Raw genomic sequence first — 16,820 nt, forward strand, 5'->3', positions numbered from 1 at the left:
CAGCATGTGAAATAGTCGGATACTACTAAATTTGAAATGGAATTACTTTTTCTAAAAAAAACATCATATCAACTACAAAAATATATGATAGAAATATAACAAAAGAGCAAACACACAGTCCATTTGCCAAGTACAATAACGGCCTCACTGTGGATGCTGCAGGTAAGGAATGGGCCTTCAAGGGATGGAAGGCTCTCTGCCTGCAGTGTGAGGCCTTACAATACACCTGGGTGGACTGCCATTTCTCTATAAAATATTTATATGGACAGTGATGAAATTTGGGATATCATAAAACAGTGTCTGTTCAAATGCCTTGGTAGATTAAATAAATCTAATCTGCTTTACCTTTTTGTCGGATTCTAGACTATATCACAGAGCTGTAACATCAATGACTAACATTATAAATATTTAGTTTGACATAACTGTAAAGATGCTAACTCAATGAAGAGCATTAAAACAACTTAAACTCAGAGTAACACTCCATCCTTGATTCCACAAAAGACATTTGTAGTCTGTCAATCAAATTAAGGTTACTTAGGAATTACAGCTGTCTATTCCTGATTACAAATCCCATTTGTGCCTTGCTATACTGCAACACTTAGAAAGTATACATGTGCATAGCGTGATAGAATATGTGTGTAGATCAATGTGTGTGTGTATATTTAAGAAGCTATTCAAAGGCTTTTACAAGTGTATAATTACTGAGCACATGCAAGCCCATCTAGTAAGCTGTTGAGATTTTTTTTTTTCATTTTTATTTATTTTTTTATTTTTTATTTTACATTTGTTGACCGGGCTAGTCTAACTGGATATATGTCCATTTTCAGTAGAGGCCTGGGGAGAAAAGCTCCAAGCATAAGCATATGTAGTATCAACACATAGAATATATACAATAGTACCATGAGAATGGTATACATTGTTTCGATTGTATAAGTAGTAACAAAACATCGTATATATACAGTAGTAACAAGAGAATGTTATACATTGTTACGATTGTATAAGAGTATAAATTTACACAGAGTCTAGCAAAAGATCTAAGGTGGGATTAAATAATAATAATAATAATAATAATAATAATAATAATAATAAAAATCTCATGGCACACAGTCCCAGTTACTGGTAACTCACGATTGAAGACAAAGCTATAGTGTCATCAAAACGTTTGATTATGCATGCTTTGCACACTTCACTTAATAGAAAGATGCAATAAATATGTGCAATCTGCAGTTAAATACATGGATATATATGTATGTGTCTACCTTCATTAATCAAATTTACACTTACCCAAATTTGAAAAACAGAAGACGACTTCACTGAAACCTTATAGGTTCATAGGTTCATAGGTAGGTCATAGGTTATCTGCCTGAGGGCATTTATAAGCCTAGCAAGAGTGTGTCAGATTTCGCTGCCCCATTGATTAATTAACTGAGCCTCTGTCAAGAAGAGCCAATGAAGTGATCCCAGGGGTGTATTTTCTGTTACCCATCCACTCGTCAAGGTTCCTCTTGAAGAGTGTTAGTGAGGGGCTCTGCCTAATGTAGTTAGGAATTTTGTTCCAAAGCATGGGGAGTCTCTGTGACAGGAATCTGTCCCTCCAGCATGTTCTATTTATTGTTGTGGCGAGGTTTAGCTCACAAGAGTGAGTGGCTCACAGTGACTTGGGTTTCTTTAGGTGAAGCATGTCCATCAATTCAGAGTTGGACATGGCTTTGTAAGTCAGGTAGAGATCACCTCTGAGTAAATGATATGCCATTAAGTACAGCCGGAGCTTTTCCAGTCAGGCTGCATAGGACATATGTTGAGGCCAGTAATCCTCTTGGTGAGGTACTTTTGTGGTCTTTCCAGCTATTGGAAGTGTCTTGTGAGGTACATCCCAAATGGGGCATTGTACTCTATGATGGGTCTGATAAGTGACAAGTAGAGGGGCACTATAACCTCTTTATTTCTAGATGCGAATCCTTTAGTAATTAAGAGATGTAAGCATGTATGTATGTAAGATCTATCTGCTAATCAATTCATTTATATTTTATGATGCTGCTATCCATCCTGATGTGTTTCTATGTATTAAAGCATCTAAACAAAATACCTCACCTGCTTCTCATCTATTTTTGAGATGGATGAGCAACATGGTGTCAGAAGTGGCATGTCTAAGGGCATATGATGTTAGAAAAAGAATGGCCAAAATGATTTGTTGCCAGAAAGATTTCCAGTTTCTTTCACTTAAGTCCGAGAGGCACCCAGCTGGCATTGGAGGAATATACAGGAGTGGATCATCCCTAATGCATGCATAATTTGCAAAATGGGTCAGAAACTAATTTCAGATATTAAAACTTGCTCAGAGCTATTTCTTATTTGCAAAATATGAGACGAGGTATACAGAACGCTCTCAATAATGCGTGAATAAACTGGCATGTCCAATACTGATAAAATATTTGAATTACTAGGGACAATGTTTGAAATAAAGTCCGAATTGCATAAAATTAATAAAATAAGGGGAAACAACTACATTTTTGTTAACCATGCATTTTTCATATTAATTAAAGATATCTGAGTTATCAGAAGTGTATGAAGTGTTCTCATGTTTGTGCAGTATCACAGTAAAGTTATTTAGCAAAATACAGCCATTACAGAGCATATTTCACAAAGCACAGTATTTCAAAGTGTTTATTGTGCATTTGAATGTTATTACAAGCTCACAGAATAGTTCAGTTTGTTCGTACATAAAGACAAGGGCCATATTTTCAGTGTGTTTGTGCATACTTTGTGGGCATGGCAGATGGATTTTGAAAACCCAATGCACTTGTGTTTGACAATTATATTGCACAGAACTGGAGAGTGTTTGAGCAAGAATATGACATTTTCATTCAGGCTGGATTTTCTGATGAAGATGACCGTACAATGGCATTTATTCTGTTTAATTTAGCTGGGTCAGAAGCCACTGAAAGGGAGCATTCATTTGTGTATGCACCTGCTGTCTATGCAGTAGAGGGGGAAAACTGTCATATTGTTTTACAGGCTGAGTCAAGGGAGGACCCTGAGTACTTAAAATGTAAATTCAGAGAAATGTGTAACCCCCCAAACAAATATTACAATGGAAATATAAAACACTTATTTTATACAAGGGATCAAAAGCCTGGTGAAACGTTGCAGCATATATAACTGATTTGAGAAATAAGGCTAAAATGTCCATATTTGGTGATTTAAAGAATGAGTTGATAAAGGACAGACTTGTATGTGGTATTAAAGATGATGCTATGAGAAAAATTTTGCTTCATGACAGTGATTTAATTTTGAATAAGGCCATTGAGATTTGTCAGATATATGAGCTCACAGAAAAGCACACAAATATACTTACAAATGAGAGTAGCTCTAGACAGCACACAGTGACAAAGCTCATGTAGATAGTATGCAGCACGTGGTTAAAAGAAACAGGCCCAAGAACATCACAGCAACTTTAGCCCCTGTAGCACTCACTGGTAAACCCCAGAGGTTTCCAGCAAGTTCTAGAGTTCACACAGTCTCAGTAAAGAACAAGAGTGAGTCACCAAACTCAAAGAATGGACCCCAAGTTAGTTTCACTGCCAAATGTTGTAATTGTGGTGGAAATCATGACTCTAAAAGGGAGAAATGTTTAGCTTTTGGTCAGCAGTGCCACAAATGCAATAAACAAAATCATTTCAAAAGGTTTTGTAAATTAAAAGGCCCACATTATTTTATTAAAAGGGAACATTTCAAGGAACAAGTTGATCAATCAGAGAGCTAAAACCCTACTCTTTATGTTGATACTGTGTCAATGCTTTATGAAACAGTCAATGAAGTAGATTTAAGGGCAAAGAATTAAGTATTTTGTACTGTTCAGATAAATGGAAAACCCATAGAGCTCAAAGTTGACACAGGTTCCAAGTGCAATGTTATGTCAGTAGAAACATTTGCTAGTGTGTGTCATGGTGAAAGGCTTGATTTGGCAAGGTGTGTGAAGCTTGTTGCTTATGGTGGTAAATAAATTCAGACTGAAGGCTCAGTAGTGATTTCATGTTACTCTGCTGGGAGATGTGACGACTTGTTATTTTATGTGGTCAAGAGGCACTTCCAGTCATTATTAGGACTCAGAGACAGTTTTAAAATGGAACTGCTTTCATTTAATAAGGAAGTCCATCAAGTTAGCTTGAAAGACCACTACTCTAATTTCACCCAGTACATTTTTCTACCTATGCTGATCTTTTTGAAGGCAAACTAGGGAAGCTGTGTACTCCATGACATTAGAGCCAGATGTCAGTCCAGTTATCAGGCCAGCTTGAACAGTTCCAATAGCCATGCAGGACAGAGTCAAAGCCGAGCTAGACAAAATGATGAGACAAGGTGTGACATGTCCAGTTGCAGACCCAACTGAATGGGTATCTTCCATGGTGGTAACTGATAAGAAAAGCTCAAATTACAGCAGAATATGTATTGATCCATGAGATTTGAACAAAGCACTAAAAAGACCTCTTCATCCAATGCACCCAGTTGAAGAAGTCATAGTTCTGATGCCAAATGCCACTATTTTTCTCTTTTAGATGGAAAGAGTTCATTTTGGCAATTTCAGCTTAACAAGAAATCCTCATTGCTCTCTGCATTCATTACTCCATTTGGAAGGCACAGATTTTTGAGAATGTCACTTGGGATAAATTCTGCAAATGAAGTCTTTCAACATGCAATGGTGCAACTTTTTTCCAGGTATCCTTGTGTTATAGTAGATAACATACTGTACAAGGTAATGGTGAAGTTGAGCAAGACAAACTTTTTAAAATTAGGGCACCCATTAATATGTCTGAAGAAGGCATTAGTTGCCTTCCCTTTTCTGATATCATAAAGATGTTCATAAATTCTCTAGGTTTTCTATTTATTTTCCCCACATAGTAACAGTTACATGAAGTGCATAAAGCCATATAAACTACATGTGTAGTGTTGCAGTTAAATTTTCCAGCACAGGAAATACTTCTTTTAAAATTAGTGACCACGAATAGGGTCCTTCGCCCAGACGTGGCAGGCAATGGGGTCATGGTCCTGAATGTACTTCTGAGGACAGCTTGTCCAGCAGACATCAGTCACATTCAGGTAGCAATAGTGCATCTGACTGTGAATGTGGATGTGCTAGTAGAACTCCTGGCAGAGCCAGTTCTCAGTGTCTAGGATGACGGCGATGAGCTGTCACCTCTACTATGCAAGTCTCACACCTGTCCAATATACCAGGACATAGAGATAGCACTGTGCTGGCTGTGTTCTTACAGACACTCATACACCAATTTCACTTGAGTGCCCATACAGACACACACACACACACACACACACACACACACACACACACACACACACACACACACACACCATGCAGACACACATAACAAGAAACACTTAAAGCACACTACTGTAGCAATAAAACAAAAAAAAACTCCAACTTGAAACATACGTTTGATCCATGACAACAAAATGACAAAAGTACTAAAGTGACTGAATGCTTTCATCTTTACAAATCTTACAAAGTCTTCATCAGAGTAAATAGCTACCAAACAAACGTGTTTAAATAGTTGTAATCCACCAATGGTGCTGTCGCTCTAATTAACAACAATTAATGTAAACCAAGGTTTTAAAGTTACAGGCTTCACTTAATAGCTAAAGCATATATAGAAGGTACACTTTAAAAACTTCACATTAAATACTCATCATGTGAACAATGTTAAACAATATACATGCATAACAAAAACATTTGAAAGATGTATTTATAAAAATTCATACACACAGTGCCCTTTTCTTCAAAAGATAAGCCAAGGATAAAGAATCATTAATGCTAACGGGCACTGAGGCATTAAGCCTCAGCTGCCAATCTAATTCTTTGTACCCAAGTAAAAGTTCCAAGCCACCTTCAAAGTTTTCCATGATAACTCTATCAATTACAATGAAAACAAACTTTTTAAAATAGGGCACCCATTAATAAGTCTGAAGAGGGCATTAGTAGCCTTCCCTTTCCTGATATTGTAAAGATGTTCATGAATTCTCTTAAGTTTTCTATTTGTTCTCCCCACCCGGTTACAGTTACATGAGGTGCATAAAGCAATATAAACTACATGTGTAGTGTTGCAGTTACATTTTCCAGCACAGGAAATAGTTCTTTCAAAATTAGTGACAGCAATATAGGGGCCTTCATGTATAAACCTGCATATTTTGCAGGACCCACATTTTTGCATAAAACCTTTTTTCAAATATAGTTTTCCCTTTACCAGTATCTCTTTCAAGAAAATACTTAATATTCCTTCACTAACTATTCACTACCATTGGAGTTGACCCCAAAGGTTCTTCTAACTCTGATGGAAAAAGAATATCCCAATTAAATCTAACAGTACTGACATATCTCCATACGTCAGTCCTGAAGGGAATAGAAAAGATGGGCACAGACGCATTTAATGTTGCATTCCTGTTTCTATCAAGGCTGTTTACTCCCATAATAATATCACCACATGTTCTAATTTTAAGAATCAGAGTGAAACGGTCACTTCACAAATTCAAAACATCCACTTTAACTTTAGAAAGAAACTCAATGGGAAAAACCCTAACTAAAAACATACAAATAAGTTGATGGATCTCTTTAATAAATGTTTCTTGTACTGATGTAACCCTAGACAGCCCCACCATTTGGTCTTTTACTACAGATCTTTTCTGGCAGGCTGGATGGCAAGTATTAAAATGCAAATAAGAATTAAAGAAGGTGTCTTTCCTAACTGTTGAAGTGAAAAAAATGAGGGTGTAATTCTTCTCCAAATGTATACCCAAATAATTAATTGAGTTTGTACACATGGAATCTGTCCACTGGTCAATGGTACCCTTCCATAAAATAAGAATCTCATCTGAAAATCTGAAGTAGCTATGTACATTAAACAAAAACATCTGGGGTGAAAATGGTATTTTCTTCCCATTTTACCAAAACAATGTCAGCGTACATTGGGGCGCATGCCGCACCCATAGTTACCACTACGTTTTGGTGGAAAAATTGACCTTCAAACTGAATGAAGTTGTGAGTTAGAGTTAACTCCAAGAGGGAAAAATGGTATGAACGTCATCAGCGGACAAATCTGACTATTCCTATAAAAAGTACCAATACTGTGAGGTATAACTGAGAAAGGATCTACCATTGAAAAAACACTCAGTACCAATACTGTGAGGTATAACTGAGTAAGGATCTACCTTCGAAAAAACACTCAGTACCAATACTGTGAGGTATAACTGAGAAAGGATCTACCATTGAAAAAACAGTCAGTAAAAATACCGTGAGGTATAACGGAGAAAGGATCTACCATCAAAAAAACACTCAGTACCAATACTGTGAGGTATAACTGAGAAAGGATCTACCATCGAAAAAACACTCAGTACCAATACTGTGAGGTATAACTGAGTAACTGAGAAAGGATCTACCATAGAAAAAACACTCAGTACCAATACTGTGAGGTATAACTTAGAAAGGATCTACCATCGAAAAAATATTCAGTACCAATACTGTGAGGTATAACTGAGAAAGGATCTACCATCGAAAAAACACTCAGTACCAATACTGTGAGGCGTAACTGAGAAAGGATCTACCATCAAAAAAACACTCCGTTCCAGTACTGTGAGGTATAACTGAGAAAGGATCTACCATTGAAAAAATACTCCGTTCCAATACTGTGAGGTATAACTGAGAAAGGATATACCATCGAAAAAACACTCAGTACCAATACTGTGAGGTATAACTGAGAAAGGATCTACCATTGAAAAAGCACTCAGTACCAATACTGTGAGGTATAACTGAGAAAGGATCTACCATCAAAAAAACACTCAGTACTAATTCTTTGAGGTATATCTGAGAAAGTATCTGCCATTGAAAAAACACTCAGTACCAATACTGTGAGGTATATCTGAGAAAGGATTTAGCATTAAAAAAACACTCAGTACCAATACTGTGAGGTATAACTGAGAAAGGATCTACCATCGAAAAAACACTCAGTACCAATACTGTGAGGTATTACTGAGAAAGGATCTACGTTCGAAAAAACACTCAGTACCAATACTGTGAGGTATAACAGAAAGTATCTACCATCGAAAAAACACTCAGTACCAATACTGTGAGGTATAACTGAGAAAGGATCTATCATCGAAAAAACACTCAGTACCAATACTGTGAGGTATAACTGATAAAGGATCTACCATCGAAAAAACACTCAGTACCAATACTCTGAGGTATAACTGAGAAAGGATCTACCATCGAAAAAACCCTCAGTACCAATACTGTGAGGTATAACTGAGAAAGGATCTACCATCGAAAAAGACACACTGTACCAATACTGTCAGGTTGAACTGAGAAAGGATCTACCATCAAAATAATACTCAGTACCAATACTGTGAGGTACAACTGAGAAAGTATCTACCATCGAATAAACACTCAGTACCAATACTGTGAGGTATAACTGAGAAAGGATCCACCACAACAACTGTGATATCAAAACTGAGACCATTCAATAATTATAATAGATGCCATGGGTCTTTTAAAACACGAGTCTTAATTCCAACTCACACTTACATTTGTTGTCTACAAACTTAGCAAAAGTTCAGTTTTTGACCCCATTCCTGACACAATCAGTCTCAATGGTGGATTAGTGTGGGATTTGTGAATTTTAGGAATACTAAATATAGCTGTAATTTTAGGTTTTGGTACATTTATGATTTATGTATTCCTATTGTTCGTGATTCAATTCACTCTGCATTACCATATCTAACAAGAAATTGAGTTTGACAAAAGCAATGTTAACCTCATTGAGGGAGACTCGCTTATAAGTGTCTTCATTAGATAACAACTGGAACATTTTGACTGAATAATCAAAACTGTTCATGATGAGACCACCCCCTCCCTTATTTGGTTTCATAATTCTTATATTCCTATCAGACATTAAGGATTTGAGACTCATTCTTTCCGTGTAACTTAAAATGTGCGAAATTGTGCCTTTTTGCTTAGACATTAATCTAAATTGGTTCTCACAAGTTTTTCAAAGACTGAAACCCAAAAGGATTGGGGGTATAAAACACTTTTCCTTTTAAAACTACAAGTTTCATCAATGGTTGTGGGTGTTTTGTTAGAGTAGAAAATCTTTAAATTTAAACTTCTAGTTAATAACTTTAGCTGAGTATCAGCATCAACAATATCCAACTTGAAATTTGGAATAAAAGTGAAGTCTCTTTGACTTACAAACATCAGGAATAAAAGTATCAGATAAGTTGTATATTTTAAAAGCATCAGCAGAAAAAACATCAGTAATATTATTACAACCACAAATACATTTCATCTCGTTCCTGCCCCTACCCCAAAAGTTCATAAAATTGTCTCTCCGTTGGGGTTTCGGATCGGCTACAGAGCCTTGGTTCAAATTGTTGTTCTGTCAGCTGCCTAACCCCTCCAACCTTTGCATCAGTTGGTGCTATTAAAAAAATGGCTGTTCACCATGATGCTCCATACCTTCATTACCATCTAATTCACTGTTCCTATGTCGCAGTATTATGGAAGGCCTAGATACACCAGGGACAAGCTCTGCTTTCCCCGGTTATACTAAGCACTGTCCCTCTCCATTTTCTTAAGTTTGTCTACTTTATTTTTCTCAATGATACTGTCCACTTTTGAAAAAATACTCTCATATTGCTTCTTTACAGAGTTAGAAAGCAAGTCAGCCTTTAACGATTCATTTAAAGCCTTAACTTTGTTGTCCAGAACCTTTATTTTACATTCATTTTCTCTAATAATAAGTTTAAATAAGGCAATACCAGTACCATTAAAAAGTTTTATCAGTTCATGGTAGAATGAAGAGTTGTATTCAACACCGTTTGGACACTTCCATACTGGGAGACCTTTAGGAATCTGATGCAAATAAACGCACTCCTTTAAATATGAATTTCCAAGTTGAAGATTTCTTATTTTTACCAGCTTGTTTTCAAACAAATCAACCTGGGACCTCAGTGATTGATCTTGCAGGCCTGAACTAAACAAGAAACAAGGTGGATGCAACAAAGCTTCAAGGTTAATCTCTCATCCACATTAAGTCAATAGAATGCCTAGAACTCACTGCATCTCCTCTGGTTGCCAATTTACCTTGAGTAATGACATTGCCATAGCTTTGAGGTGGCAAAGAGAACAATTCCAGACTATTATTCAAGTTTGCATTAGAGGGTTCTGCTTCAGCAGAACCGGAGTCATTTGTACAGGGTTCGGGCAGTAAAGCAGGAGCAAATTTCAAAAGTTGTTGCAAAAGTAATGTAATTTCCTGTGGTAGCCCCACACTTGAACAAGTTTAAAGTGTACTGTAAAGGAGAACAGACCTTAAAAAACAAGTAACACTTAAAACACACTACTGTAGCAATAAAACAAAAAAAAAAAACTCCAACTCAAACAGTGCATTTAATCCAAGACAACAAAATGTCAATTAAAGGTATGACTGTACAATAAAGTGACTAAGCACTTTTGTCTTTACAAAACTTAAAAAAATACTTCACCACAGTAAATAGCTACCAAACAAATGTGTTTAAATAGTTGTAATCCACCAATGATGGATTTGAACATAAATTAGGAGATGAATTACATCCTCGGTTGCTTCACTTCAACAGTTTTTTAAGAAAGACACCTACTCCAACTCTTATTTACATTTTAATAGTTGCCATACAGCCCACCAGAAAAGATCTGTAGTAAAAGGCCAAATGGGGAGGCGGTCTAGGCTTACATCAGTACAACAAACATTTATTAAAGAGATCCATCAACTTAGTTGGATGTTTTTCTGAGTTGCTTAGTAAAGTTAAAGAGGAGGTTTTGAAGTTGCGAAGTGACTGCTTCACTCCAATTCTTAAAATTAGAATATATGGTGATACTAATATGGGAGTAAACAACCTGGATAGAAACAAGAATGTAACATTAAATGCATCTGTGCTCATCTTTTCTATTCCATTGCGTACTGACTTATGCAGACATGTCAGTACTGTTAGATTTAATTGAGATATTATTTTCCACCAGAGTTGAAAGAAATTTGGGGTCAACTCCAATGGTAGTATATAGTAAGGGAAGGAATACTACGTCTGTCTTGAGAAAGATGCTGGTAGTTGGAAAACCACATTTAAAAAAGGTTTTATGCAAAAATGTGGGTCCTGTAAAATATACAGGTTTATACATGAAGGACCCTATGTTATGGTCAGTAATTTTGAAAGAGCATTCCTATGCTGGAAAATGTAACAGCAATATTACATGTGTAGTTTATATTGCTTTATGCACCTCATGTAACTGTTACTATGTGAGGAAAACAAATAGAGAACTTAATTTGAGAACATCTTTGCAATATCAGGAAAGGGAAGGCAAAATATGCCCTCTTCAGACATATTAATGGGTGCCCTAATTTTAAAAAGTTTGTTTTCTTTGTAATTGATAAAGTTATCATGGAAACCTTTAAAGGTGGCTTGGAACTTTTACTTGAGTACAAGGAATTAAATTGGCAGCTGAGGCTTAATGCCTCAGTGCCCCCTAGCATTAATGATGCTTTATCCTTGGCTTATCTTTTAAAGAAAAGGGCATTGTGTGTATGAATTTTTATAAATACCTTGTTCAAATGTTTTTAGTATGCATGTATATTATTTAACATTGTTCACATGATAAGTATTTAATGTGAAGTTTTTAAAGTTTACCTTCTACATATGTTTTAGCTATTAAGTGAAGCATGTAGCTTTAAGACCTTGGTTTACATTAATTGGTCTTAATTAGAGTGACAGCACCATTGGTGGATTACAACTATTTAAACACGTTTGTTTGGTAGTTATTTACTCTGATGAAGACTTTTTATGTTTTGTAAAGATTAAAAAGTTGAGTCACTTTATTGTACAGTTGTACTTTTAACTGTCATTTTGTTGTCTTGGATTAAACTCAGTTCGAGTTGGAGTTTTTTTTTTTTTTGTTATTGCTACAGTAGTGTACTTTAAGTGTTATTTGTTATATGTGTGGGTGTGTCTGCATGGGCGTTCAAGTGAAATTGATGTGCGAGTGTCTGCAAGAACACAGCCAAGCACAGTGTTGTCTCTATGTCCTAGTATGTTGGACAGGTGTGAGACAAGCATGGTAGATGTGACAGTTCATCGTCTTCATCCCCAACACTGAGAACTGGCACTGCCACGGGTTCTACTAGTATGTCCATGCCCATAGTCAAATGCACTGTTGCTACCTGAACGTGACTGATGTCTGCTGGATGAACCATCTTCACAAGTACACTCAGGACCACGACCCCATGGCCTGCCACATCTGGCTGTGGACACCTCAACCACTGACAGAGCAGTGGAAGTAGTGCCACTCAGGGAGTGTGATTAGGTGCATCCACATCAGCTAACATCAGATGATGTGGCTGACCTGCACCCACGTGGATGCTGCCCTTTCCCAGCAGACATTCCATCACCCTAACAACCATCCTGAGTGGCAGCTTGCCCACACTTTGGCTACGGTCAGAGTCATCAGGCACTACAGCCACAGTAACCACACTACCCTGATCAAGTGCCTCGCCTTCCACCTGTCTAATACCTGAGGGCACAATCACAGAATGGGATTGCATAGGCCTACTGGCGTTGTCCAATGGAATTACAGGGGATAGCTGAATATCAACCTCAGTCACAGATTCAACTTCTTCCCCCCTGACTGTGCCTGTGTTTGGCCACCATCATCATCAGAGTCTGCCAATATTCTGAAATCAGGTGGTAAGAGTCCTACACTTCCACTGTCAGAATCACCTGTGGTAATCAGCAACAAACACAAGAAAGAAATGCATAGCTACACTACTACAATTTGTTAAGGACATTTAAAAATTAATTAAATAAATAAACAGTTGATAGAGTTTCAGCATTTATTAGAAATCACATGTGTGGGAGACAGAACCAGAGTCAGTAATGTCTCCTCGAACAAACATATCCAGGTATTTTTACAAGAAAATACAAGTGAAAATAACAAATGTTATCTATCAGACCACTGCCAGTATCCAATAAAAAGTTGTTTCCTACCAAGATCTGTAGATGTAGTTATTCATTAGAACAGTACTAAATATCTAAAATGAAACACGTCAATGTTCTAAAAATAGGTTAGTTAAAACATCCTTTTCCCAATTCAGCATTAATAATGTTACAACAGACAAACTTTCCTATTTAAAACTAGAAGGAATGCAGTCTTAAGCAGCCTAGATGATACATTTTAATCCATTCACATGTTCCAGCTATCTAGCAGTTTCAGCAAAATACATAAACATGTGCAGACCATAACATGTATTGTTTACTGCTTAAAAGAATCTGCTGACATGGTTAAAAGTTACCGACCACGTACTCTGACATGCTCTGGTGCCACTATCACTGACTGTACAGCAATACACACACTGTCCTGATACCCACCTCACACATACAGATAAATGAATACTTCTGTGAAATGCTCATCAGTACTGAAATAAAAATGTTTGGCTTACTATGTGGAAATGACTCCACACTTGCTAGGGAGAATGGTCCTGGAAGAAGATAAGCAAAGTGTAAGGACACCATCATCGCAATAACAATAACACAAGGGGGGGAAATTGTCCTTTATATCTACATACCTATATTAACAATACATTAAACTGAAACCTGGATGACACATCCACCCCAAGCCCGTGTGTAATGAACCAGATGTCTTAACTATATCAATCTATAACTAATTCCCCTGAACAAAAATTTATTAAACTAACTTAACTATTGCTTTCAATATTTTACTATACAAGAAATATTTAAAAAAGTGACACAAGTAAGCCTACCTGAAAGCTCCTCCCGGGACATACTTGTCCTCCCTGAAACAGCAGCACCAACACAAATCCCAAGCTGTTGTTCACTTTCCTCTGAGTTCTCTGGATCCCTGACAGTGGGCAGGAACTCTTCATTTGGTGTCAGTGGTGGCTCTGTAGCAGCTCCCCATTGCCAGCTGTCCAAGGGCCACTGCAGGGCTGATGAAATCATGTCAGTGCCCCTATGACACACCTGATCATATCTCCTGCTGCATCCCCTAACAGTGTTCACATCATTCACTTTCTGCTTCCAAATATGCATTCTTCCAGACATATTCTCACGTCCTCTCATAAGAAGAAAGGCATCATGTTGCTGAGATGCTTGGATGATCACGTCGTTTTTGGAGCCACTGAAGGGGGGTTTGCTGGGACTGGGACCCTTGGGTGCCATAGTCCTAGGTGGCATAAAACACAAAAGAAGGATACTACATATAAATATCACATATATAAAAGTTCTGATTAAATATAGCACCTATTTTTAGTTTTTCAATATTACCCACTGGAGACACAAAAAAGCTTTCAAGTTATTTAAATATAAAAAAAGGGTTATGTGGTTGTAACATATCACAGTCACACATAAACCAAGGTTTGATCCAAAACAAGGAGTAACAATAGCAAAGCAAACATCTGTAAAAACATTTTGGTTGTGCCAACACAAAACTCACCCACCCCAAAATAACAGGCAAATGATACTGTTGTACCAAACAAAGGAATAAAACATCAGTCAATTGTTATAAGTGTTATCAAACAAACTGTCCCAAAAGTATGTATACACATTTACCATAGAACATTCATTTTTATACAAACTCCAGTCACCTATCCCTGCGGCCAGCACTCCCAAAGAGGAGTCTATGGGCCATTCTAGAAGGCTAACACCCCTGTGTCACTGACAATATTGGGCATTTACATTTCACTGAAAAAACAACAGAAGAGTGTAAAGAGAAACAGTTGTAACATTAACACTTGTGATGAAAGTTAATAAGGCTGGGCACCTCAGAAAGAAAAATGCCCAGCCAAAAAATGCCTAAGAGATATATACAGATAAAAGTACCATTTGCTAATTCATATATATATATATATATATATATATATATATATATATATACATATAAAATGGATTCACTTTAGAACATTGAATCCCATAACATTGAAAATACATAGAAAACCAACATTTAATATATGCCAGCACAACTACATAAAGAAACAAATAAAAAAAACAAACCATGTTATACCTCCAACTATAACCAGGGGGGTGCAAGCCTCCCTGCACCCCCGTGTGGGGGACTGTGCCCCCCACACCCCCTGCTTTTTAAATATAGCAACTCCGAGATCGCACTACAGAGAACAAAACAGCAAACATACCATTCCGCACTTCATGAGTACCTGTTTAAATTGTAAAAAACTATCCTCAACCTTCTCCTAGAAACACTAGTTCACTGTTAAAACATTACACATTACTATATATATCTCTCCGATACTTAACCGGAGTTTCATAGGTAGCCTCAGTCATGTTCCCTTCTTATTTGCTTTGCTAAAACATAACACATCTTAGTGTAGTGTAGTGCGATCTTGGAGTTGATATATTTAAGTAGCAAGAGGTGGGGGGGGCAGCACCCCCCCACATGGGGGGGCTAAGGGTGGCTTGCTCCCCTGCTTGTAGTTTACAAAGTGTAATATGGTTTGTTTTTTATTGGTTTCTGTATGTAGTTGTGCTGGAATATAGTACATGCTGATTTCCTATGTATTTTCAGTGTTATGGGATTCAATGTTTTGAATTTTCAGTATTTTGAATTTTCAAAATTTTGGTCTCAATGTTTTGAATTTCAATGTAATGGGCTTTCAATGTTCTAAAGTGAATATACACACACACACACACACACACACACACACACACACACACACACACACACACACACACACACACACACACACATATATATATATATATATATATATATATATATATATATATATAGGTCTACTTCACATCACCTAAAATGCATTTGACTGACTTTCCTTTCACCAAGACCAAATCACTTAATTTCAAAATACTGAAAACTCATTTGACTGAATCTCAATTCACTGAAAGCTTACAATGCTAAATTTCAAAATACTAAGCATTAAACCATAGACAAACACAATCAGGACACTAATAACTACATCTTTCCAGAACTTAAAAACTACTTACTTACCCTCTAAACAGAAACCAGACAATATAAAAACTAAACTAAGTGGGGGCTAAGCCCCCCACACCCTCAGTGTGGAGGGTTGTGCCCCCACACACACCTAACTATATATACTAACTCCAGGATTGCACTACAGTGGGGAAAAGGGCATATATGTTTTACTTGCCTTATAGCACTCTACACACTGCCACTATAATTGTCTTTCGGCTTTTCCCAGTTAGGGGTCTCCACAGTGGAAATCTGGACTGCTAATGATTGGCAGTGGAGTTTTACGGTGTTAAGTTGCCAGCCTGATGCCCAACTTCAAAGAAGGCACACCCATTCACTCATGCACCTACCTGCATGTCTTTAACATCATTTGATCATGGGGAGGACATGCAGACTCCACACAGAAGGTGCTCCAGCTGAGAATCGAATGGGAGAACCTCTTGCTATGAGGCAACAATGCTAACTGCTGCACCACCATGGCCACTACTCTACACACTGCCACTACTGCTGGAAATGCACAAAACATCCGCCATATTACTTTAGATGTTTGTGTCTTTCGGCTTTAACCGGTTAGGGGTCACCACAGCGGAACTCAGTCCGCTAATGATTGGCAGTTGAATTTACATACCGGCTTGCCAGGCCTGTTCACAACCTTCAACGAAGGTACGCCCATTCATGCATGTCTCCATGCAGAAGACGCTCTAGCTGAGAATCGAACTGGACAGCATCTTACTGTGAGGTGACAACGCTACCGCAGCACCACCACCGCGGGTTA

The sequence above is a fragment of the Protopterus annectens genome, chromosome 1.part0 (assembly GCF_019279795.1).
Source record: "Protopterus annectens isolate FY-2018-M chromosome 1.part0, PAN1.0, whole genome shotgun sequence".
NCBI lineage: Eukaryota > Metazoa > Chordata > Ceratodontiformes > Protopteridae > Protopterus > Protopterus annectens.